We start from the raw sequence: 24,610 nt of genomic DNA, 5'->3' as shown, positions 1-24,610 counted from the left end.
ACAGTAGCACCAATTCTGGCCCTTGATTACTCTGCACCCACAAAGAAATAACACAGGAATCAGCTTCCGTTACGTTAGAAAAATGATAAATCCTGATGGGGACCGTGACATCTGTATCCCGCTTCTAGGAATCTACTAAGGAAGACAATTAGGAGAACAAAGAAGCTGCAGAGATTCCTTCCCGAGAATTCTACGAGGTGGACTAGAAAACCACAGGTGTTGTTGGATGGTGAAGGAGGGTTCTGTCCAGCTGTCAGAACACCGTTTGTTTTTGTTTTTTTATTTCTTTTCCAGACTGTTCGACTTAACAACTTCACAATGACAGGATGGCAGAGACCCTTGATGCGGCCTTTGGATTGTTGAAGCATCTCATTTTCATTCTAATTCATTCCAGAATAGTTTTCTTCCTATCCAGAATCATCTTCTGAGGAACTGAAACCATGAATTTAGCAATTTTGCATTGCCGGGAAGCACATTAATGAAGAAAAGTAAAAACTATAAATAGTCTTGATGATGATAAGTAATCAGATCAAATACCACAATGAATGCATTCCACTTAAGTACTTTGAATTCTTTCTTCTTTTTTTAAAGTATCAGAACATTTGAAAATCAGGATATAACTTTCCTTCATGAAATACCCAGAAAACTGCCTGCATTTTAAGAAACCAAAAGACAGCAGTGAGGTCAAGAGGAAGCTAAAGAAAGATACTTGTCTGCAAACTAAAAATAAAGTTGACATGACCCTGAGAAGGAGTAAATTAAAAGTATCACTTAAAGGTAACAAAGTTCTGGGGCGCCTGGGTGGCTCAGGCGGTTGAGCATGTGACTCTTGGTTTCGGCTCAGGTCACGATCTCACGGTTCGTGGGTTCAAGCCCCCCGTTGGCGCTCTGCACCAAGAGTACAGAGCCTGCTTGGGATTCTCTCTCACCCTCTCTCTCTCTCTCTCTGCCTCTTCCCCGCTTGTGCTGTCTCTCTCAAAATAAATAAATAAACATTAAAAAAAAAAAAGGTAACTAAGTTCTGGGTCTTCCTAACCCAGTTGAGTTACTATTCCCTCTTCTCTGCAAAAGAAAAGCTACTGAAGAAAAAGTTCTTAATGGTGGCTGTGCTATTTTCAGTCAGGCTGCCAGTTAGGTATAAATGAAAAATGTATTTGTTCAAGTTCTGTAAATTGGGGGAAAATCGGGGGATGGGATTGGTAACCTGACGAGACAGAGAATGAATGGGGATCAGAGAGAGGCCCTGAAACTCACCAACAGACTATTTGTCTTGTCGCTTTATTGTCTCCAGATGGAGCCATTAAAATAGCACAACACAGAAATAGTACATTAAGCTATAGCCCGAATTCAATCTTCAATTATATGCCTTTTGATTAACACAGAAAACCGTATTCAGATTTGCTCCTCCACCCACAGTTTTTTTTTTATCTGAGTTGAGGACGTCTGGACGGAAATCAGAAACGTTATTGGAGTGACCCTTTCCTCCGGAAATCTTCGCTGAGCGCACGATCCGTGAAGTTGCTCTCCCTTAGCCCACCTCTCCCGTCTGGTTTGGCCCCGTGCGAATGTATCATGGAAAAAGCTTTCGAGTGGGAAGAAACTGATGTGATAGATAGATGTGTGACACAGTTACTCAAAAGGGCAGTTCATCTGAGTGTGTGTGCACGGATGTACGGAACAACGCCTTCTAAACACCGTCATGACTGGGACAGCGGATAATGTCATTTACAATGACATAATTTTTCAATCTTTTCTAGGATTGCAAAACAGTTCATTAAGAGAGATTGTCTTGTGCAGTTAGGCGAGTGAGTGGGAAGGTTAACCTAACAACCACAAACAGCCCATCCTATTTTTCTCTCTGCATCAACTAGATTCTTAACTGAATTGATCCACTGTCTCGTATTTACCGGAAGGCAGCTGGAGTCAGCTCTGCGGTTATGATAGCCTCATACAGGCCATCTATTTGTGTCCTGTGTCAGCTCTGCGGAGACACTCCCAGAACGAGTCAATATCGCCATCTCACACACATTTCAAAACATTTTCCTTTCTAATTTATTTTACGTAATTCTTTTTTATTCTTTTCTGATTCGTTTTATGTAATTCTTTTTTTTTTTAATTTTTTTTAACGTTTATTTATTTTTGAGACAGAGAGAGACAGAGCATGAACGGGGGAGGGGCAGAGAGAGAGGGAGACACAGAATCGGAAGCAGGCTCCAGGCTCTGAGCCATCAGCCCAGAGCCCGACACGGGGCTCGAACTCACGGACCGTGAGATCGTGACCCGAGCTGAAGTCGGACGCTTAACCGACTGAGCCACCCAGGCGCCCCTATGTAGTTCTTTTTTATTCCAGAACCGTTCTCCTTTCTCTTTCCCCCTCTATTCCGAGAAGGTAAACGAAGCACCTTGCAGCAACCTGGGAACTGGTTACATTTCGACACATGGTTAGAAATTTCACATTGGCGAGAAAAAGACTTTGGGAGTAAAACAAGTGGATTTTAGGAAGTTAGTGAAGAGGAGATCATCAGTCTGAAGTATGAGCAAAACCATATTCTCCCGGAAGAGCAGCTACATACTCATGGGGCGGGGCGGTCTCGGAGCTAAGGACAGGGAGAGTCTTTTTTAGGGTTAAGATTTCAGACGGTGTGAATGAGGGTGCCCTCCTAGTCAGATGCAATAGGGGGCAGGAGTTGAGAGCAGGGAGTGCTCAAACTTGAGCACAAGAGTGGGCCGGAGGGCTTGTGAAAACAGATGTCTGGGCAACAGTCCCCAGAGCTTCTGGTGTAGCTGGTCCGGAGTGAGGTTAATGGTGCACTTCTGAGCCTACAGGTCATGCTGAGAAGGCTGGTCTAGGTACAGGGGGACAGATCCCAGGACCTCCTAGCCTCCTCCACCCTGAGGGGGTCCTCAGTCAGTGTCCCCACATAAGCAGCATCTAGAAGGGGGACATTTGATTTGTCCTTCCTCCCTGCCTTCTCGGTGACTTCCAAAGGACTAGATCAGGGTTCCTTGACAAACCCAGGCCAACGATATACCATGTACTTTTGTCTTTTTTCTGAACTCCAGAACAGTTCACATGCAGTGTTATAATGGTTTCACTTGTACAGTATAGTGATTCACCAGTTCTATACATTTCTCTGTGCTCATCACGGCAAGTGTCCTCCTTAATCCCCATCACCTACTTCCCCCATCCCCCCACCACCCTCCCCTCTGATGACCCATCAGTGTGTTCTCTATAGTTAAAAGTCTGTTTCCTGGTTTGTCTCTCTCTCCTTCCCCACCACCGCCCCCCCCCCCACTCCCCTTTGCTCATTTGCTTGGTTTCTTAAATTCCACATATACGTGAGATCATATGGTATTTGTCTTTCTCTGGCTGGCTTATTTCACTTAGCATTATGCTCTCTAGCTCCATCCATGTTGTTGCAAATGGCAAGATTTCATTCCTTTTTGTGGCTGAGTAATATTCCATCACATATAAATTGGCCGCTTCCATAATTTGGGTCCTGTAAGTAATACTGCGATAAACACAGGGGGGCCCGTCTCTCTTTGAATTAGTGTTTTCGCATTTTGGGGGTAAATGCTGAGTAGTGCCGTTACTGGACCACAGGTAGCTGTATTTTTAACTTTTTGAGGAAACTCCATCCTGTTCTCCACAGTGGCTGCACCGGGTTGCATTCCCACCAACAGTGCGCGAGAAGGTTCCTATCTCTTCACGTCCTGTCCAACTTTTCACCTAATGTCTGCCTCCAGAAGTACCTTTCTTTCCAACCTCTCTTTGCAAAGTATTTTGATCTAGGGGCAATAGCAAACAACTTCTACAGGGTCGTCCTATAATCTGGTACACCATCTGCTACTAGTTTCACGAGCTTGAGTAAGGTCAACCCTCCAAAGCACAGTTTCCTTAGGTATAAAAATGGTGGTGGCAATAAAATATAACCTATACCTCTCCAATGTCATGTGGAGATCAATGAGACAAAGACAAAGCCCCTTTGGAGCTGCAATGCATGCCAGAAATTGCAAGGGCTGTTGTGATAGATTCCTGAAAATCTTTTAATAAAGGGAACAAGGTTCTTTCGGAGCAACGAAAGAGAAGACTTAAAACGCACAGCTACGTGGAAGGCGAATAAACAGAATCCACGATAAAACGATTCAGTATAAAACAAGAATCCTGTCCGGTCATCTGAGTGTTTCCAACCTGGCTGCTGAAGAGAGCCAGAAACCTGAAAAGACAGGAGGAGAAAGTGCGCGAAGAGGAAAGAGGAGGTCGTGATGATGGGATGGGGAATGTCACAACCTCGCTGAAGTCTTTGGCCCTGGGCGGAGCGAGGACACGGGAGTGTGGGGTTGCTCCTTTCCAAAGCCTCCACCAGCGATAGAGAGCTTTGTGCTTTTTGGTTCTGGCCAATGCATTTTAAAAGAATTTTCAGTTAGGGAAATGTTCTTTTAAAGCCATCATCCTCAGAGGGTGCAATATTTACATGAAACAAATATTGCCTTTCATTGAAGTGATAATATCTTTTCTGCTGTTCCACACCTCTTAGACCTGGAAGTCACAGGAAACCTTTTCTGTTCCTATCTCCTCTCATTCTATGAATTTTTGTGTCTCAGATGAGTCATGTATAATTTGGTTATTACAATATTTATCTCAGAGAGAGATTAGGAGCCTTAGCCAATGTTTTTCGAATAGTCAGAAAGTCCCCACTGTAAGATTCAGAAGGAATGAAAATGACATTAATATATTATAAATAATCAAAACCCAGTAGCAAAAGATGATTGAATTCCAAAGGTTTCCATCACTCTTTCTCAAAAACATTTTTTTTTAATAAATGAGCTCCTGCTGGACGTCTTCTTTCTTGAGTGATAATCTTTCCATTAGTGGGGTAATTTGCAAAGCAAAACCTTTGTAGTTCCTTGTTTTTCTTCTTAAATATATAAAAGTTCTGTGGACAGGCTATTGAAGGGGCCGTTTTCCATTTTCAGTACATGGGAGCCCCAGGCAGTGGAGGAAGGGGACGTTGTATACATCATGTGTGTGTGGTTTTGCTGAGAGAGAGAGAGAGAGAGGCACCCCCTGAGACTTCTATCACCAGTCTGGCTCTGGGATCAGTTTAACAACTTGCTTTGAATGCATATGAGTCCCGACTGCTAAATTTGCAAATGCCTCCCCATAAAGGTTATGCACCCACTGTAAATGCAGCATCTATTCAAAAAGATGGTCAGGTTGGTTGCTAGGAGATGGTGGGATTCTCTTGGAGACAAATCAGCCCTGACAAAAAAAAAAAATTTTTTTTACATAAAGACCTTTTAAATATAAATACCTTTGACAGGAGCTATTATTATTCACTGAGTTCCTTCACATCTGAATAAATGGCAGAAAAATGATATTATTCATATGCCATTATACACTAAAGTGTTAAAATAGAAGAATCTTATTCCCTCCTCTCTCTCTCTCACTCTCTCTCTCTCTCTGTTATTGCTAAAGAGAAAGGAGAAAGCTTTTTTGTTGTTGTTGTTTCTTTCCTTTGGATTTCTCTCCTTTCCTTTTTGGATTCCCAAAACCTGGGATTCCCTCTCAAAACCTGACACCAAAGATGCGGATAATTGAATTTTCCTTCCAAACCCAAATGCCTATTTTTAAAGGAGGATAGTAGTGGTGAGGAGGGGCCTCTCAGCAAGACTGAAAAGATACAAGCAACTTCCCCAAAAGGGGGTTCAGGGCACACACATGGGGGTCTGTGTTCCTTGATAGCGGGCACCGTCCGATTTCATTTCAATGATGTTTGCAATTTTCTTCCCACTGGGTCAACTGTAGGCATAGCTGCCCTATCTGTGGGTCCGTGTGCTCGACTTTTGCTAGCAGTGACCCTAACAAATAAAATGTGCAGCAAGTGAGAACTTGCTGTTTATAAACTGTGTTGTGGGTAAATGAAGTTGCAATCTTTCCTAATTTAGTGTGCCCTGCCCGTCCATTGAGGACCTGAGAATCTCCCAGCTGACACACACAAAGGCACAGGGCGACACAATGTGGGGCCAGGGCCCTGCCTCCCTTTGACTAGAGCCACAGAGACTTGTCGCCCCAAAGCCCACAATAAGGGATCAGTGTTGAAACACATTTCATTACCATAAGAATGGCCACCCCCAACTCCAAGTGTATTATTTTTGTTGTTATTTGGAATACTGTACAAAGTTTCTCAAGAATTTTTTTTTTTTTTTTTGTAGCGTGCCTTAGACTTGGACAGAGCCGTGGTTCCTTACACAAATATTGACATGAATCCCTTGGTTTATTTAGCATTTTCCTGTGAAAGGCGCAGTATGGTAATGTCCCTTGGTCCCCTTTCACACATTTGTTCTGACTCTTGGCACCAGGAAGTTCTTATTGTTCTAATCAATGCTCACTGGCCCAATGACATTTTTTCCCTTTTAGTGACAGACATGGTATGTTTCCTTTCCTGAAGTTCTCATGAGAGTTTCTTGTACTATGTTCGATAGACACCCTAAATAAAATTAAAAAAAAAAAAAAGGCAACACATTTGCGGGTTCTTCTTTTCCTGGTTCTGTTTTGCTTGCCTTCTTTGTCAAAGCCTCCCCAGCCAATGCTACTGCTAATTGTATAAAACACCAGGATGCCAAATTAGAAAGCCCCTCAAAATTCCAGTAACTTGCTCTAAATTCATGGTACATGAATCCACTATGGCATCATGGCAATAGTTCCTTTGTGAGTGTGCCAAGGAGGTTACCTTTTGTTTTTTTTTTTTAGTATTATTTTTAATGTTCATTTTTGAGAGAGAAGGAGACAGAGCATGAGCGGGGGAGGGGCAGAGAGAGAGGGAGACACAGAACCCAAAGCAGGCTCTAGGCTCCGAGCTGTCAGCACAGAGCTGGACGGGGGGCTTCAACTCAGGAACCACGAGACCATGACCTGGGCAGAAGTGGGATGCTCAACTGACTGAGCCACCCGGGCTCCCCCATTTGGCTTTCCTTTTTTTTTTTTTTTTGTTTTTTTGTTTTTTGTTTTGTTTTGTTTTGTTTTAATGAAGGAGCTTACTCCAGTGTCTGGCCTTTCCAGTTCGTTCATGCACTCCCTCAATTATATAATTTACTGGTCAGATAGCATTCTCTCTGCTTGTGATGATTATTTCGATTTCAAGAGTTGGTTAGTGTGCATTCTTCGCTGTAACGGAACCCGTTCCTCGATTTCTACATTGAAATGCGGAATACAAATGGAAGCAACTGGAAACTGCCAGAATATGGAGCCTCCACCGACCACAGTGGAGGATGGGAGATGTGCTCTCCAGGTTGGGAGGAGGAGACTCATTTGACCCTCCCTCCTTCGCAGCTCCTACCCATTCCGTATTTATCCCGGGGACCCCAAGTGTTGCTGGGCCTGGTAAGTGGGGCAAAATGTAGCAAAGACCCCTGCACTAAGCCCTCAGTGGGAAAGGAACCTCCAGGAGACTAAGAAACTCAGGGCCCACGTCAACCTCACAAGGAGGAAGAAAGGGACCACCCTGCCCCTCACGGCTTCTTCTTAGCTCCTTTTTGTCAAAAACGTCACATCTATTTTGGGAAACTGGTTTGATCGGAGGAAAACCACTTCGGGTGAAGGCTCCGACCCCTAGAGATTCTGGGCATGTTGACAGAAGACCTGTCAGGCCCAAAGGGCCATGAGCAATCCAGCTGAGATCAGGACCACACTGGTTCTCATGGCCCAGGAGCCAGGCCCAGAGAAGGATCTGTACCCTGGCTCAGCGCCCAGCCAGGCTTCCAGGCCCAGGAAAGGGTGGCCCCGTGCTGCCCGGACAGGCTGGGGTACATCGTAGAAAGGTCAGGGAGAGGAAGCTTTTAGGTAGCATTATCCAGCATTTGTGACAGCACTGACCGTAAGCATTCCTCAGTGTCTCTGCCCCCCACCCCGCCCACCATCCCCCTGTGGTCTACTCTCACCCCAGACCAAATCAAGTCCCCCTCCTCCCTAAAGGGTGAGCCAGCAGAATTGTGGTCTGCTGTGAAGGTTTCCAATCGTCTCTCCTTGCTGTCACATTCTTTTGCAAGTTACACTCCAGGTATGATTTATTTCTGGTTCATTTCCGGTGACTCAGTTACACAGGATGCAAAATTACAATAATAATGCTTGTCTCCAGATAATGAATAAGGGGTTTGAATTTCTCAGAGCAGAGATGTTATACAAATGCGAAGTATCATTACGACGAAAATCCATGACTAAAGAAATTAAATTTCCTGGAATGTTTTATATCTAACAAGAATGCTTGTAATCCTCTGCATTTACCGCTAAACGAGGTAGACTACAAGAAAGAAGATATTTAAAGGGAAGGCATGAGTTCACTGGGGAAAATTAACAAATGGGAAAATTGCAGCGCTGTATTCTGTATTTTATGGGGAAAGAGAGTTTGGTAAACACGCAACAGGAAACCCTGTTTGATTTCTGCAAGGGAAATTTAACCAGTAACAGACTCATGTCGAATCTTCAAAGGAGAAGTTTCTCTACTTGTTTACCTTTTGATATGTGGCTGAAAGAGGACACCAAGGCCTCAGCTTTAAAGGAGCGATATCACGAACAGTTTACGTAGGTCTGCAAAAAACTCAACAGCCACCTGGGCATAGAGAAAATGAAAAACCGTACCGTGGAAAAAAGCCGAAGCAAACATATACTAGGAAGGGGTGACCTATCCTGAAGCATTTCCCAAATTCAGTCCTTATTGTTTCATAAACACGTAAGGCAAGCAAATGCAGGGGTGTGTCTTTTCCACGCCAAACGTGTTTTGAGAAAACGCGACCTCTCGGCCATTTTCCACACCTACGTCCATCTCCCTTTTTGTTGTGGGGCACCCACTTCTGGCCTTATGAAATCACAACAAAGGCAGAACCGATACTTCTGGACATCTCACACACTCGTGACATTGCGCACACCGACTTAAAGGTGTTTCCTCTCCCGAGGTAATGGCTGGTATTGCTTTGGGCTATCAACCCAAGAAATGTCAACTGACCCAGCCCACCTCCATCAGAACTCAGGATTCCTCTTTGAGCCTCCACCATGAAACTGCTAGAACCATGGCATGCCAGCGCATTTCTGTGCTTCCTGACGGGCAAGAAGGAGACTGTGAGGTTGGTGGCAGGGTTGGGAGCAGTGGACAGAGTTTGCTCAAAAAATATATACCCTCTATCAACTGCAGCTCTCTTACCCTCATAAACACCTCTCATCTTTCAGTCCTGAGAGAGTTCTCTCCGTGCTTTGTGAGTGTGCTCTTCCTCCAGGCCATCCTTGATGGAGGTGATGTTCCCTCATCCCAGTGCAGGGCTGTTTGCAGATCTGGGTACGAGACTCTGCAGAACAAGAGGCTGATGAAGAGGCTCCCCAATGTCTCCAACCTGGACTGAGGTGCACTGTGCCTACATCGGCTTGACCCCTGACCCCATACGTCGTGCAGAACCCTGAGGTCAAGCCCCTTCACCTTACACACATGTCCTCACCCGCATCCCCTTCTGACACACCGCTAAAGGACCTTTCCTCAGACAGATGTCTCCCACCTAGGATCTGCAGACATGTCACTTGACTTAGCACTTTGGAACTCCCTTCGTACTTGACATATAGGGACAGATCTGGAGCTTTCTAAGGGAGTCCCAGAAGATCGAACCCACCTCAATGCATTCACTCAATGGCAGCAAAGACTTCACTTATATAAATCATACAAAATGAGATTTGTTCAGGATTTACTTTGGGGAAAAACAAGTATAGTGGGGAAGCTGAAGAAAAGAGGCAAGGCAGTATATTTTAGTACATTCAAGTTGAAGTCATATTCAATTAGTAACATTTTTAATCATTTAATTGTTAGTATTTCAAACCTGTAGGCAGGTGCCACAAAATGTAACACACACCTACTGACTTCCCATAGACATTAAACAAATACTATTATTTTGCATATTTGCTTCAAATATTTCTAGTTTGAAGAGATTAAGTTAAATATTTTAAATTAAACAATGTCCTTTGTCCTCTCTCTGACTCATCCTTCTCCACGAAGGTGGCTTCTAATCTAATAGCTGTGTGTGTTATTCCCATTCTTGTTTTTGTGACTTACCTGTGTAAGGATGAATATACAAAATATATCTGCCTTTGCTTCCGTGTCTTAAATTTTTTATAAAGGTTTTTGTGCTGTTCAGTAGCTTTGTAGCTTGCTTTTAATTTTTTTTAAGTCTATGTATTTATTTTTGAGAGAGACAGAGACAGCATGAGCAGAGGAGGGGCAGAGAGAGGGGGAGAGAGAGAATCTCAAGCAAACTCCACACTGTCAGTGCAGGGCCTGACGCGGGGCTTGAACCCGTGAAACCACGAGATCACGACCTGAGCTGAAATCGAGTCTGACGCTTAACAACTGAGCCACGCAGGCACCCCTGTAGCTTGCTTTTAGACTCAATAATATTTTCCCACTTTATCCGTATAGTTATACGTGGATCTAGGTCTACACACATTGTGTACTATCTCATCCTATGATTAAACCTCCGTTTCTTTATTCATCACACCAAGAAAGGATGTGAAAGTTGTTTCTACTCTTTACTGCTCTGGGCAGGGCTGCAATGATTATCATTTCACACGCCGTCTTGCACATTTTAGAACAAGACACGTAGAAGTGAAGTTGCTGACGTCTTCAACTTTCCTCCAGTTTGTCAGTTTCCCGTCCAAGAGGTGATGGTAAATTCGCAATGCCCAGGGATGAGTGCACATTCCTGTTTTCTCACATGCTGTGAATATCTTCTCCAGTCTGGTTTCCAATTAATATTAAGAAAAGCCAGTGGTTATGATAGGTAACTTATAAAAATATCTAGAAATAGCTTGTCTTTGGATAAAGAATTTCCTTCTTTTCAGGGCTGAGCATAAGGTTACCTACGATTATCTAAAATGTTACGGTGTATATACTCCTGAATGTTATCAAAAGACGTAACAGTCTTTAATGTTCATATCTTGGCATCCTTTTGTTTTTATGAATGTTGCTAAAATTGATTTCTACAATAGAAAGCAGATTCTATGTCTGCTAAGTCTGAGTGTGAAATGTAGAATGCCAGTAGAATATTCTCCAGCAACTACTTATCTTAGAAATCATTTTATAAAACAAATCCTGTTCTTGGTGACATAATTTGTTCTCTGCCCAGAGTACCAGGGAGAGCTTCATGAGAAGTAAATGTAGATCTGTGTACATATGTGTATATTTGTATATGTCAAGGGAGTATCTTTATTTTAATCTTACACTCCACTTGATAAATTAAACTTTGAGGAAACTATGTTTTTATGGCACCAATGTAACATATGCATCATGGAAAAGTAATTTAGTTATGTCTTAATTCTTCACTCATTTCCACTAAAATAAATACAGAACAGATTCAGAAAACTGATGCTGAGGACAGACTTAGTGAATCTGTAAGCCTGTGGCTGGAAGCCTAAAATATTATTTTGAATTAGGCTATTAACTCATTTGAGATAATTCTATCCAGATTTTGGTCTGTATTTATTCAACTGATTTATTGTCTGTTTTTCTCCCTCCCAAATGGGGCTCATTATGTCTCTTTAAAGCAATGTTTTCCATGTTTTCTACCATTTTTTATTTTTCAGGGTACTTTATATCCTAATTATTGAGTTATGTATCATGTACTCCTAATTATGAAACTTAGATTTGCTGTGTTTCCACTTTAGTGGGTAAGTTTGGAGGTATGTACGTACACACACATACATGGCCTCAAAATGGTCTCTTTAAAAGACAGCGGTTACACTTTTAGAAGCTTTGCTCCCCTTTAACTACTCGTACGAATTTAGGGAGACTTCTGACACGCAAAGGGACTCCCCCCACGTAACTGGAAATACTACAGCCAAACGCAGCCCGCTCGGCAATCTACCTGCTGACTTTGTGGATCTTCCCCAGAAGAACTAGGCGAACGAGGTGGCCTTGGCCTTCTCTTTATAAATAGCAACATGGGGACAGAGCCTGGCAGTGTGGGGTTGGGACCTTGTCTCCGTAACTTGCTGTGATCTTGTTAGAGTCACTCAGTGTTTGTTGATCGTCTGTTAGAGTGAGAACACCCATCTTCTGAGGTTGCTGTGAGACTGACTGTCCTGGCCGAGAGCAAGACAGAGCAAGCACACAGTAAACACGAGCTCCTTCTTGGCCCCAACGGCGTCCCCCTGACTTCTAAGAACATCCTCATTAACAGGGTCCTCCCTTAGTTTTCCCACGAACTGGAAAGCATCCCAAAGTAAGAAAGCGTTATGTTGATCAGCTCTTACCAACGGCACCGAAAGTCAGGTACTCGTGAGCCCTCTGAGACGCAACTGAAGGAAAAGAAGATTCTCTGCCGTGAGTCAGGCCTTCGTCACATTCCTGAGGAAACTTTGATATCGTCACAGCCTCACAGGTACCAGCAATTCCGGAGGTCTACCTAAGTACCACGGGAAAGACCATCCTAATAAACTGTAACACAGCCCAGGGAATCAGACCTTCCCATCGGGAACAGCAGGTTACCTTTTTATAGAGGCCGACAGCTTACAAAGGGTTTTCATAGGCTTTATCGGCTTCCCGCTCTCTGTGTGAAGGTCAGGCAGATGGTTCCTCCCTCTCTTTTCAATACAAAGGACACTGAGGCTCAGAGAGGTCAAGAACACAAAGTGATGGGTGGAGATGGGAGTTTAGAGTCTCCTGACCAGCTGGATCCTATTACGCTGGGTGGAACCTTATGAATTTGTCATTTTTGTAGTAGAATTGAAAACTGCATATGGTTTTCTCAACACAGTGTCATCTTATTCAGAAACAGTGTAGCCACACAAGGTCACAAACTAGCCAAAGCACAACTAGGAAATCTAATTACGGGAGGGACTGAGAATCCCGCAGCGTGGCTGGTGTTAGGTGGAGACCCATCAGAGGCTCAAACATGGAGGCCCATCTCTCTCTCTCTCACTCTCCTTATCTGGGCAATCCTTGTATTGGCTTCATTGCTGGCAAGCCCTCCTCACGTGGGCTGAAGGCCCCAAGTTTCCCTGGTCCTCACAGTCTGAGATGTCAGCAAATAGAGGGCTCCTCTCTCTTGTTATGTCCTGTGATGTCCCGGTCTGAGTCTGCGGCCTAGCTCAGGTCACCATGTCTTTGATGGAAGTTTGGGGGATGTGTGATGAACTGCCCTATCAGTAATAAGAGGGAGGCGAGATGTTAAAGAGGAGCTCAGTTCCCAGAAGAAAGGGGGCAAAAGGGCCGCCCAAGCCAAAACAGCACATGTGCATTGCACGTAAAACACACATCGACAGAGTGTCTGATACTTGGTCCAATACGGCACTTCGACTCACCCGATACGAAGAATCAAAAGGGAGAAAAGCAGAATCAAAAAAGAGAAAAGAGGGACAGTGACTAGAAAAGGCAGAGAAAACTTAACTGGTCAAAGACCAAGTTAAAAACAACACCAAAAAATGGCCAGTTGGACAACTACAGAATAGAATTCATTCACTTGTAAAGTGGAAATGTATTTCCTTGACATTGGTAACATTTTTATCTAAAAAATAGGAAAAACAGTCAAGTTTTATGGAGAGATTTTAAATACCAAAAGTCGGCTTTTGCTCACACAAAGTCATGCTTACTATTTCATGTATCAAGTCCTGGGGTGTCGTTTGAAAAGTAAATAATGCTCACTTACTGGACAGCCCATCTCCATGGTCCCAAATTCCTGTCGAGCAGGAAACAGAATTGATTTCAGGTCAGAAACAAGCAGGCTATTCGCATCTGCCCTACAGATTCTGCTGGAAGAGTAAATGGGAAGGAGCCCACCCTGCCTTCGCAACACATTTGGGGCTAAACATAAGAAGCGCCGTGTTAGAAAGGGAAGCAATCAGTTCAACCTGTGTGTTTAATATTTAATATGCTCGATTTCTTTCATTTTTTGTAAGTAAAAACTAAAATTAGATATTCCAACAGTTTCCTCCCACACCCCAATCAGCTACTGGGCATCACACGGATGCATATGATGCCCATGTAGATGCTGACGTGGCTGCATGGCCCCAGGCAGGGCTGGCCCAAAGCTGTGGAACACATTATGCTCTTACTGTTTATTTTATTTTTTCATGTTCGTTTATTTTCGAGACAGAGAGAGAAAGACAGAACATGAGCAGGGGAGGGGCAGAGAGAGAAGGAGACACAGAATCCGAAGCAGGCTCCAAGCTCTGAGCTGTCAGCACAGAGCCTGACTCGGGCTCGAACTCACAAACCGCAAGATCGTGACCTAAGCCGACGTTGGACGCTTACCGACTGAGCCACCCAGGCACCCCTGCTCTTACTGTTTAAAGCAGCCCACTGGTGACATAGAGACGCTTGGGAGAAAATTCACTTCAGGAATATTTCCTGACTTTTTTCAAACTCATAGAACTGAATTACTCAAACGACACACTGAGAAATCATAGTATTCAAGAATGATGGTCCTATGCCTTAACGAAGACCTTAAAAAATAATTTCAGAAGTATTTTAGCAGAACATTTTAACTGAATTCACTACTTTCACCCCCAAACCCAAGTTGTTTCTTTGATCAATGAGTAATTACATAGAGCAAATTTTTCATTTAAATGCCATGACACCTGATCTTGCCACAAATACACCAGAAAAATGAAGTCTTGAGCGTGTCTTGTTTTTCATAAACCTTTCAAAGGCTTCATATAGCAGCCAATGCTCATTTTTTCTGCACCATATTATTACTCTAAAATGAAGATGAGCTCTTCATTTTAACTGTAGACTGATAAAAAATTTTGACATCTACACATTTCACAGGGAACAAGTTGAGAATTTCTGCCAGTAAGTAAAGAGAAAATTCCATTAGAAAACACAGATATCTCTACATTTTCAAACATAAATGGAGTGAAGTGTTCATTATTAGACTTGAAATTATCAAATCAATTCCTATTTCTGTTCAATAGCAAACGCATTTTAAGAAGACTGGAAGATCTAACTGCTCTGACTCTTTTTACACTGACTCCTAAAATCTTCAAAACATCTCCAATCACTTGCCTCACCTTTCTAAAGATGGGCATAACTCATTGTTTTGTAAACAGTAGAAAAAAAAATTTTTTTTTTAAATTTTTTTTTCCAACGTTTATTTATTTTTAAGACAGAGAGAGACAGAGCATGAACGGGGGAGGGGCAGAGAGAGAGGGAGACACAGAATCGGAAACAGGCTCCAGACTCTGAGCCATCAGCCCAGAGCCTGATGCGGGGCTCGAACTCCCGGACCGCGAGATCGTGACCTGGCTGAAGTCGGACGCTTAACCGACTGCGCCACCCAGGCGCCCCGAAAAATTTTTTTTTAACTTCCAAATAATGCCCTTGAGAAATGGGATAGTCACCCATTAATACCAAGACTAGCATTTCAGGACACTGCAGAATAACTGTAAAGAGAATTCAAGGTGAGAAGAGAATCATGCATGACTCAGTTTGATTTCCAGTTGACTCAGCACCTTGATAGTATTCAGTATTGAGGTTTACTGATTATTTCGTTAGCATTAGGCAAGGGGAAAAAAAAGACATTAGTTGGCCATGTTTTGTTTTTCCTACTAAAAGATACTGTTTTAAGATAGTAGAGTGAGGGGCACCTGGCTGGCCCAGTCGGTTAAGCGGCTGACTTCGACTCAGGCCATGATCTCGAGGCTCGTTGAGTTCGAGCCCCGCGTCGGCTCTCTGATGTCAGTGCGGAGTCTGCTTCGGGTCCTCTGTCCCCCTCTCTCTCTGCCCCTCCCCATCCTCAACAATGAAGAAACATTGAAAAAAATAAAATAAAATAGTGTAGTGAGCACCAAAGATTTTAAAATACATTTGCAAAAGCTATTTTCTTCTTTCAACTACTATGTTTAATTTCAAGAAGAATTTATAACTCGGCAACGGCAATAATAGTGTTTGCTGTGTAAAAAAGAGCAAATGGAGAGTACATCTGACAGATTAAGTTCTATTTCAGGGCTTAGTTACAAGTAAAGGAAGAGGGGAAGGAGAGAGCGGTGAAATTACAGAAGGATCATGTGTTCCAAGAGAAATCCATCATCCAACTCTTGCTACAGATCTCAGTTGATAGCATCAAAAGATAAAAGTCTCATTTGCCAATCACATCTCCTAAATAGGAAAACATTTTAAGTGCCAGGCAGAACCCGGGTTATAAATGTTCAGATGTGCTCCAGATTATGTCCTCAGGAAGTCTAAGTTACGTGTTCTTCTAAGAGAAATCTTAAAAGGCATAATTATTGAAATGATATTACCCTGAGCTTTTCCAGACTGTTCCTGTAGACACAAGATTTTCCTGTGGTTTAGGTTCTCGCCCTCGACTGGCCACTCAGTGCCGGCCCTACAGTTTCCTGTTCCTGACATCCAAGTCACCTTAATTATACAATGGCTTTCATTTGCTTTTCATGTCAAATTCAAATTTGAATAGGCTTCTAGTATTTGCCTACCTCTAAACAAATAAGAGAGACCTGTGTGGTGAGAGGTCTGTTAATCATATTAGGTGAAGCACATGCAACTAGAAACAAAAAGAGGGAAGCGGAACATTATTTTGATCTTCAAGTATCCAAAGGATTGCCAAGTGAAAGTGACATGATACTGATCTCGTTAACTTCAGATGGCTTAACTAGGACCAAGCAGGTTTCAGCCCAGGAAGGAGCAGACTTCCACAGTCATGGTTGTCCAAAACTAGAATGAGCTGTCTGGTAGAGAATTAAGTAAAGGCGGTTATTTCCCTGGTAGAAGAATAATACAGGGATATCGTAAGTGGGAAATTTATTAATCTGATCACAGCCGGGGAATCTTGCCACTCCAAGAGTATCTGACTTCCTCCAGACTTTTTTTCAGTCCCTCGCACCATATATCTAACACCTAAGTCCACCCTCCAGTCTATCCTATCTGATAACCTGGCTTAGATTGGACTTTTTGCTCCTGTTCATTAATCACCGAACTCTCTCTGTTTCAGCCCGCAGTAACCTCCATGCTACATGATCATAACCAAATTATTTAACTGCTCAGGTCTTCAATTTCCTTTCTACCTCAAGGGGTGGGTTGCGAGGAATAATTATATCATTCATGTGAGGCATTTAGCACAACCCGTGGCACACAGTAATTACTAAATAATGCTTGCTATTATTAGCTATTATTATTGTGCCCCCACTCCCAGCTCACTGTCTCCAGGAGGCATGCACGCACTAATCAGACCCAGGTTTGGTTGACTCACTGGGGCAAATTTTCTCACTCTTCGGCATGCGGTTATTTCCAGCTGTTTCGGATTTGCTTAGAGACATTTGGAAAGAGCAGTAGAATTGCCAGGGACCCCCACATGAGAATCCTACCTGTAAAAAGCAAAAGTCTACGGATCTTGGTGTCACTCAGTCCAGAAGTCTTTAGAAATACAAAATGCCCCCTTGAAGCAGAAGGAACATCAGGCTTTCAGTGGCTTATAATTGGACATGCGTATAACTGAAAGTCAAATCAGAAAGTAGCATAAACAGCGGGAGAGACTTCCCTTAAAAACAAAAGGAACCACAAACCCAAATTCAACAAAATAACCTGCCGGTACTCCTCCAAAGTGCCAGGGACAAGGAAACTGAGACATGGCAACAGGTTAAGAAGACCAATGAATGGGGACACTAAATGCAACACGGAGCCCTGGATTGACCCTGGAGCAGAAAACAGGCATTGCTTGAAAAATTGGTGCAATTCTAACATGGCCTGTAATTTCGCTAATGGTATTGTATCCTCATTTGTTTCCTGAGTCCAGTCATTGTCCTGTGGTTGTGTAAAGTGTTGACATAGAGGATGCTAGAGAAGCCGGGTAAAGAGCATTAGGAAACTCTTTGGACTGTTTCTAGAAATTTGCTGTAAGTCTAAAATTATTTTAAAATAAAAAGTATAAAACATGTAAACTGTAAACATTTTTTAAGGAAGCCCATTTTATTTTATTTTTTAAATGTTTGTTTATGTTGACAGCAGAGAGAGAGGGAGAGGGAATCCCGAGCAGGCTTCACACTGTCAGCACAGAGTCTGGTTCACGCACCATGATGTCATGACCTGAGCTGAAATCAAGAGTTAGGCACTTAACTGACTGAGCCACCCAGGGGTCCCTAAAGGAGGGACATTTTAAAGGGAGATATTATAAGTACTAATACTCTTATCCCCCCGTTAAGCACATCCCTGAAATAAAGAGGTATAAAACTTGTAAAATCAATTGCTATGGACAAAATTGTGTTCCTCCAAAACTCTCCTGTTGAAGTCCTAATCCCCAATGTGGCTGTACTTGAAGGTGGGGCCTTTAGAAGGTAATTAAGGCTAATGAGGTCATAAGGGTGGAGTCCTGGTCTGATAGGGTCCTATCCTGCTGAGAAGACCACCAGAGAACTCTCTCTCTCTCTCTCTCTCTCTCTCTCTCTCTCTCTGCCATGTGCAGACACAGTGCGAAGGCTGCAAGCCAGAAAGCAGGATCTCACCAGACCCTACCCGCCCGGACCTTGACCCTGGACTCCCGGTCTCCAGAACTATGAGAACATACATTTCTGCTATTTAAGCTGTCTGATCTGTAGGGCGGCCTGAGCTGGCTAATACATCAATGTATTTTCTATTCCTGCCATTACAAACTGCCACAAACTTGAGGGCTTGACATAGTACAAATGTATAATCTTACACTCCCAGAGGTCAGAAGTGTGATTCGAGTCTCACTGGGCCAAAATCAATGGTCAGCAGGGCTGTATTTCTCTTGGGTGCTCCTTCCCAGTTTCTAAAGATACCCTGCTTCCTTGGTTCCTGCCCTCTTTCTCCATGTTCAAAGCCAGAAACAATGCATCTCTGTGACCTTGCTTCGAATTGTCACATCTCTCCCGGACCACCACCAGAAAGGTCCTGCCCTTTTAAGGATTTGTGTGACTCGATGGGCCCACCCTGAGTGTCCAGGATAATCTCCCTATTTCGAATTCCATACGTTTAATCACATCTGCAAAGTCCCCTTTGCCTTTTGGCAACACACCCCCAGGTTCCAGGGGTCAGAGAACAGGCCATCTTTGGGTACCATTACCTGCCTACCACAATCAATCTCTGTCATTATAAGAAAACTGAGAAGGATTCAAATTCACAATACAGTAAGGAAAATATAAAAACATTTGGACCAAATCAGGACGGTTACCGGGCCCCGGTACACAACTTCCCTGACTCGCGAGCACAGAACAGCACGGCCAGGAATGCCACATATACACATTCTGGCCTGGCAAATGAGGAGGGAGAAAGGAAGAACAGGAAACACAAAACTCGTTCATTCATGTTCACGTGATGTTCTCTCACGTGCCTTGTGGAGAAGCTTTCTCTGCAGCCCTAGGTCAGAGATGACAACGAGGGGAGAAATACGCACTTACCAATCGGTTTACAAGTCAGTTTAAACCCACCTTTCTCATCAAACTGACGGACTCGAGCCAAAATGAAAGGCAGACCAGATACATGGGACAACACAAATGTATAAAAATCCATCATTTCCCAGGAATAAGCCAATTAGAAAATATCATGGAAGAAAAATGGCATTCACCAAAGTTACTCAAATCATGAAATAACTAATAAAGTATAAAGAAAGGTACAGAGGGGCACCTGGGTGGCTCAGTCAGTTAAGCATCTGACTTCGGTTCAGGTCGTGATCTTGTGGTTTGTGAGTTTGAGCCCCGCATCTGGCTCTTGTTGTCAGTGTGGAGCCTGCTTTGGATCCTCAGTCCCCCCTCTTTCTCTGCCCCTCCTCCACTCACTCTCTTTCTCTCAAAAATAAATAAACATTGAAAAAAGGAAAATTACAGAAATTTTAAAGTTATACCAAGGGACAGGGAAGCCTCCCTCCTTACATGGGGGATATATGTCATGCTTGAATAGAAACGTTCTGGTTCGGGGCGCCCAGGTGGCTCAGTCGGTTGAGCATCTGACGTGAACTCAGGTCATGACCTCACGGTTTGTGGGTTTGAGCCCCATGTCGGGCTCTGGGCTGACAGCTCGGAGCCTGGAGCCTGTTTCAGATTCTGTCTCCCTCTCTCTCTCTCTGCCCCTCCCTCACTAGTACTCTGTCTCTCTCAAAAATGAATAGACATTAAAAAAAACAAAAACAAAGAAATGTTCTGGTTTCCAGCCTTGAGGAAGAAGGTCAGAACCACAACAAGCTATACAAAGGAAGAAATGCAGTTTCATACCTTGGGCTGGTCAGTGGCAAGTTTTCGATCGTATTAGTGTCTATTTATGCTAAATCAAGTACTTTGCCCAGAGCCTGCTTGATTGTTTCCTTGAACACAACCAGGGATAAACAGCCTGCCCCATTACTTTTGTATGTGAAGCTTTCATGTGTGAATCTCAGCTCTCCCCACATGAATTGAAACCTCAAAAAAATAAGAATAATTTTTACGTAGCCTCATGATGCCCACTCCAATTCTTATCACTTTGATTTACTGATATTGAAATTCTAAAATTCTAAATTATTTGCTAAGGAACAGCTGGTAGTGGATGGGAATTATTTTCCGTTTTATAAGAACGTCTACCCTACTGTTCCATTTTTTAAGCAGCCTAAGTACTGTAGGATACATTAAAGGGTGAATAGGCTGAATTGATTTGTCTTGATTTTTTTCATTTTTTAAAATGCTCTTCATATGGACTTTATTATCATGAAATCTGCTTCGCATTATTAAAACCAGCAGGGTAAGACATTGACAATCATAGAGGGGGTTTGTAGTTTATTTTATATTACGGCTTAAAATGCCATCTTGGCCCTTTATCTGTAACATCCTTAAAAAGATGAGAGATTTTCTAGAATATTGAAATTCTAAGTACTGTTACTATATATTTTAGGTTTCTCTTTCTCAGATAAATATGTCTAAAGTGATCATTTATAGGGGAGCCTGGGTGGCTCAGTCGGTTAAGCATCGACTCTTGGTTTCGGCCCAGGTCACGATCTCACGGCTCGTGAGTTCAAGCCCCGTATAGGGCTCTGAGCTGACAGTGGCTAGTCTGCTTGGGGTTCTCTCTCTCTCTCTCTCTCTCTCTCTCTCTCTCTCTCTCTCAAAATAAATAAATAAACTTTAAAAATAAATAAATGAAGTGATCACGTATAGGTTGGAATAGCGAATCTGTCACGTTTGGAGATTTGCGACTTCATGTGGAGGAATTTTGCATGCTTAGAGATTATAATGAAAATCATGAACTCCAGGTATTACAGAATTAAAGGTGTTCAAACATTATAGACAAAATATGCAAGAAGTAATTTTTATTACTTCTTGGTAACTGGGAACTCTCCCAAATCTGCTTCATCATCTACCTGTTCTGGAAAAACAAAATTATTATAAAGAGATTAAAGGCACTACAAAGGCTTTTACCTGGCATGACCTCCTTAGCCCTTTCCTCATGCCTCCAGCTGGGCAGCTATAATCCTATGGCCAAATGGTGGCATACTTGCCTCACACATTTTTGTCATTTTCATGATTTACAAAACATGCCCCACTCTTCATCCGGTGGGGAGCAAGACACCACGGGGTACGCATGACCGAGGCAGGGAAATCCCGCAAGCATTTCTAACACTGAAACCGGAAGGAGAGGTGCAATCCTTAGAGAACATGAGTAGCTGGGAGAGTCCAGGATAGCATGGGACAAGAAGGTGAGAGGCTTACGTAAAGAGATGTGCTCTTGAAAGCAGGAATCATCCTTGGGTGAGGATAGGTGAGCTGGTCACTGTGGGATCCATTTCCCTGAGTGAACAGGAAATATTGAAACCCTTTGCCCCTCTCACTTGGTGTGTAAAATATAAGAGGAATAAAACCGACGTTTCTTGCAGTCTTTCGCCCCCAAGGTAGTCGAGCTGACCCTGTGGCCTCTTCTTTCATTGTAGCTCCTGTCAGCGAAGCCTTGTTCTTTTCTGTCTACAAGTGTTTTAAAGCTGTTTGGGGAGATAATCGTATCTCTATGGACTGTTTTAAACTTCAGGAAAATGGCAGTGAGGTCTGACCAGTGCTGGGAAGCCTGAGATCTGAGACAGAGGGAGATCAGAGTCTGTATAACCCGGCATTTCTGGAGAGCAATATGCAGACGGTGAGAATGGTCCTTGCGGACGGCTGGGGCGTTCTGTCTCACAAGACCCCTGTTTCTTGTCCCTCGCTCATGCCCAGCCTGAGTTGTCTGAGCAGATCCAGCTCTCCTGGGCGTGGGACAGTGGGAGAAACCACCTTCACTAGACCTTTCTTCTGCTTCCTTCTCTGGGGACTTTCAGTGTAAGTTAGGGTGTGGAAAGAGGATGGAAATCGAGTTTCAGAGTGAATTCAATGGAAGTGTCTGTTGTGAGAGTCTGTTCCAACACTGTTTTGGGGGGGGATCTGAATCAAGCAACGTGGGCTTAAGGCAGAAGGACTTGACCCTTCTCACAGAGCACAGTACACTCGATGCCCAAGGAGGCGAGCGCATCGGCTTCAAGCAGCTGGGTTGACCCAGCCACGGTCAAGAAGGTAGAAATGGCCAAGGTGCCCACGCCATAATCTAATTCTGAAAGAAAATAAATCGCTACCTTTTGAGGTAGAGGGTGAGAAAATGTGGTCTTAGAACCCGGAGTTCCACTCACAGATACCAGTGCCAAGAGTGTATAAGAAACCAAGAACTCTGCTGGAGGCCAACGCTTGCTTAGAGAGTAAGGAGAGCCAATGCCATTAAGTAGTTTCCAATCCTACGTAGATCAAAACAACCACAGCAACAAGTGTATTGGCTACAATACAGAATTCTGCATTTCTTTTTTTTAAAAATGTTTTATTTTATTTTGAGAGAGAGAGAGATGGCGAGCACAGGAGTGGCAGAGAATGAGGGAGAGAGAGAATCCCAAGCAGGCTCCGCAGCTGTCAGCACAGAGCCTGACATGGGGCTCGAACTCACAAACTGTGAGATCATGACCTGAGCCGAAACCAAGAGTCAGACGCTTAACCGACTAGGCCACCCAGGCTCCCCCAGAATTCCGCATTTCTAAAGTATGATCAGAGCTACATGAGCTAAATAAGCAGAAAGAGCCAAGATCATAGAAGACAAAAAATATAAGCCTGAATAAATATATTATAGACACGGAGTACCTAAATGTTATATCTCAATCCTGCGTGCTCTGACCTGTTGCCTCTACTTTGGTTTTCAGTGAGTGGGGAGGAAGAGCAAAGTGCAACATGACTGAAGTGTGCAATTTCACCCAAGGGATTCAGTCTTTCTTGTGTTTTTCTCCCCTCATCCAGGCCCTTTCCAGTGGGCTCCTGCCCCCTGCCCCTGCTTTCCAGGCCCCACCAGAGAAGTAACTGGTTAGCACATGCATCATCAGATGATGTTTCCGTGTAAAATAAAGAGTCACACAAGGAACCTGAGAGGTCTTTTCCCCAGATATATAATCTAAATAATTCTCTTTTTCCCCCCTTAATATAGATGGCGTTGTTTTTAGTCTGTTGTTTGTTTTTGGAATTACGGAACAAAAAAACCTTTCCCTTACCTGAGGCTCAAGTCCTCAAATCAACTACCCTGCAAAGATTTAGGAAGTTAATTATAGAAATAACATTTCTTTGTCTTGAACTATTGTGCAGCTATTGGTGTAAAACCAGATAGCAACTGCTTGCTTTACCCTGAGGCATTAAACTGCAATGGTTGGGAGGGAGGAAGGGGGCAGGAGGGAGGAAAGGAGAGAGGGTGGAAGGAGGGAGGGGAGGAAGGGGGAGAGGGTGGAAGGAGGGAGTGAGGAGGGGGGAGGGAGGATGGATAGAGGGAAGGAAGGAAGGAAGGAAGGAAGGGAAGGAGAGAGGGTGGAAGGAGGGAGGGGAAAGGGAGGGAGGGAGGGAGAACAGATGAAGGGAGGGAAGGAGAGAGGAAGGAAGGAGGGAGGGAGAGAGGAAGGAAGGAGGGAGGGAGAGAAGAAGGAAGGAGGGAGGGAGGGAGAGAGGGAGGAAGGAGGGAGGGAGGGAAGAAGGGAAGGAGAGAGGGTGGAAGGAGGGAGGAAGGATGGATGGAGGGAGGGAGGGAGAGAGGGAGAAAGGATGGAGGGAGGGAGAGGGGAAGGGGGGAGGGCACCCAGGGAGGAACGGAGTAGGAGAGGCATCGAGGAAGGGGGAGAGGGGGAGCCAGCCAGGAGTGTGAAAGGAGAAGCCTATGTCTCCTCAGATCTTTGTCACCTTGTCGACACTGCCTCCTGAACTCGTTCCTTAAGAAAGTACTCAGTTTCCAGAAGAGCTCCTCGTTCCCTAAACCCAGACGGTGAGTCTGCAGGCGGTAGCCTGAGAATCAGCCCAGGCCTCCTCAAGATCCCACCTGCCCCATTGCGCTCTTCCGGTCCTCGCATCAAACTCCCGGACGCTTCAGCCAACAGTAAAACGCAATTGCAAGGAGGAAACCTTGATCTCCCCCAAATATGATTCACGGCAAACACTTCCGCCCTTAATGCTTACAGCCCTGACAGCATACTTTTTAAAACCCTCTTAATGATACTCTTTTACTTATTATTCTCAGGATAGAAAAAAAAAAAATCCACCATGATCGAGCCTCCGCTCACCTTGCTTCTTTATTTTTCCTTTTGGTTCAACCAGAATCTCGTGGCT

The sequence above is a fragment of the Lynx rufus genome, unplaced genomic scaffold (assembly GCF_022079265.1).
Source record: "Lynx rufus isolate CCGP_SWC_20201006 ecotype Redwood Valley unplaced genomic scaffold, mLynRuf1.p SCAF_1, whole genome shotgun sequence".
Classification (NCBI taxonomy): Eukaryota; Metazoa; Chordata; class Mammalia; order Carnivora; family Felidae; genus Lynx; species Lynx rufus.
Note: the sequence above shows the minus strand (reverse complement) of the source record.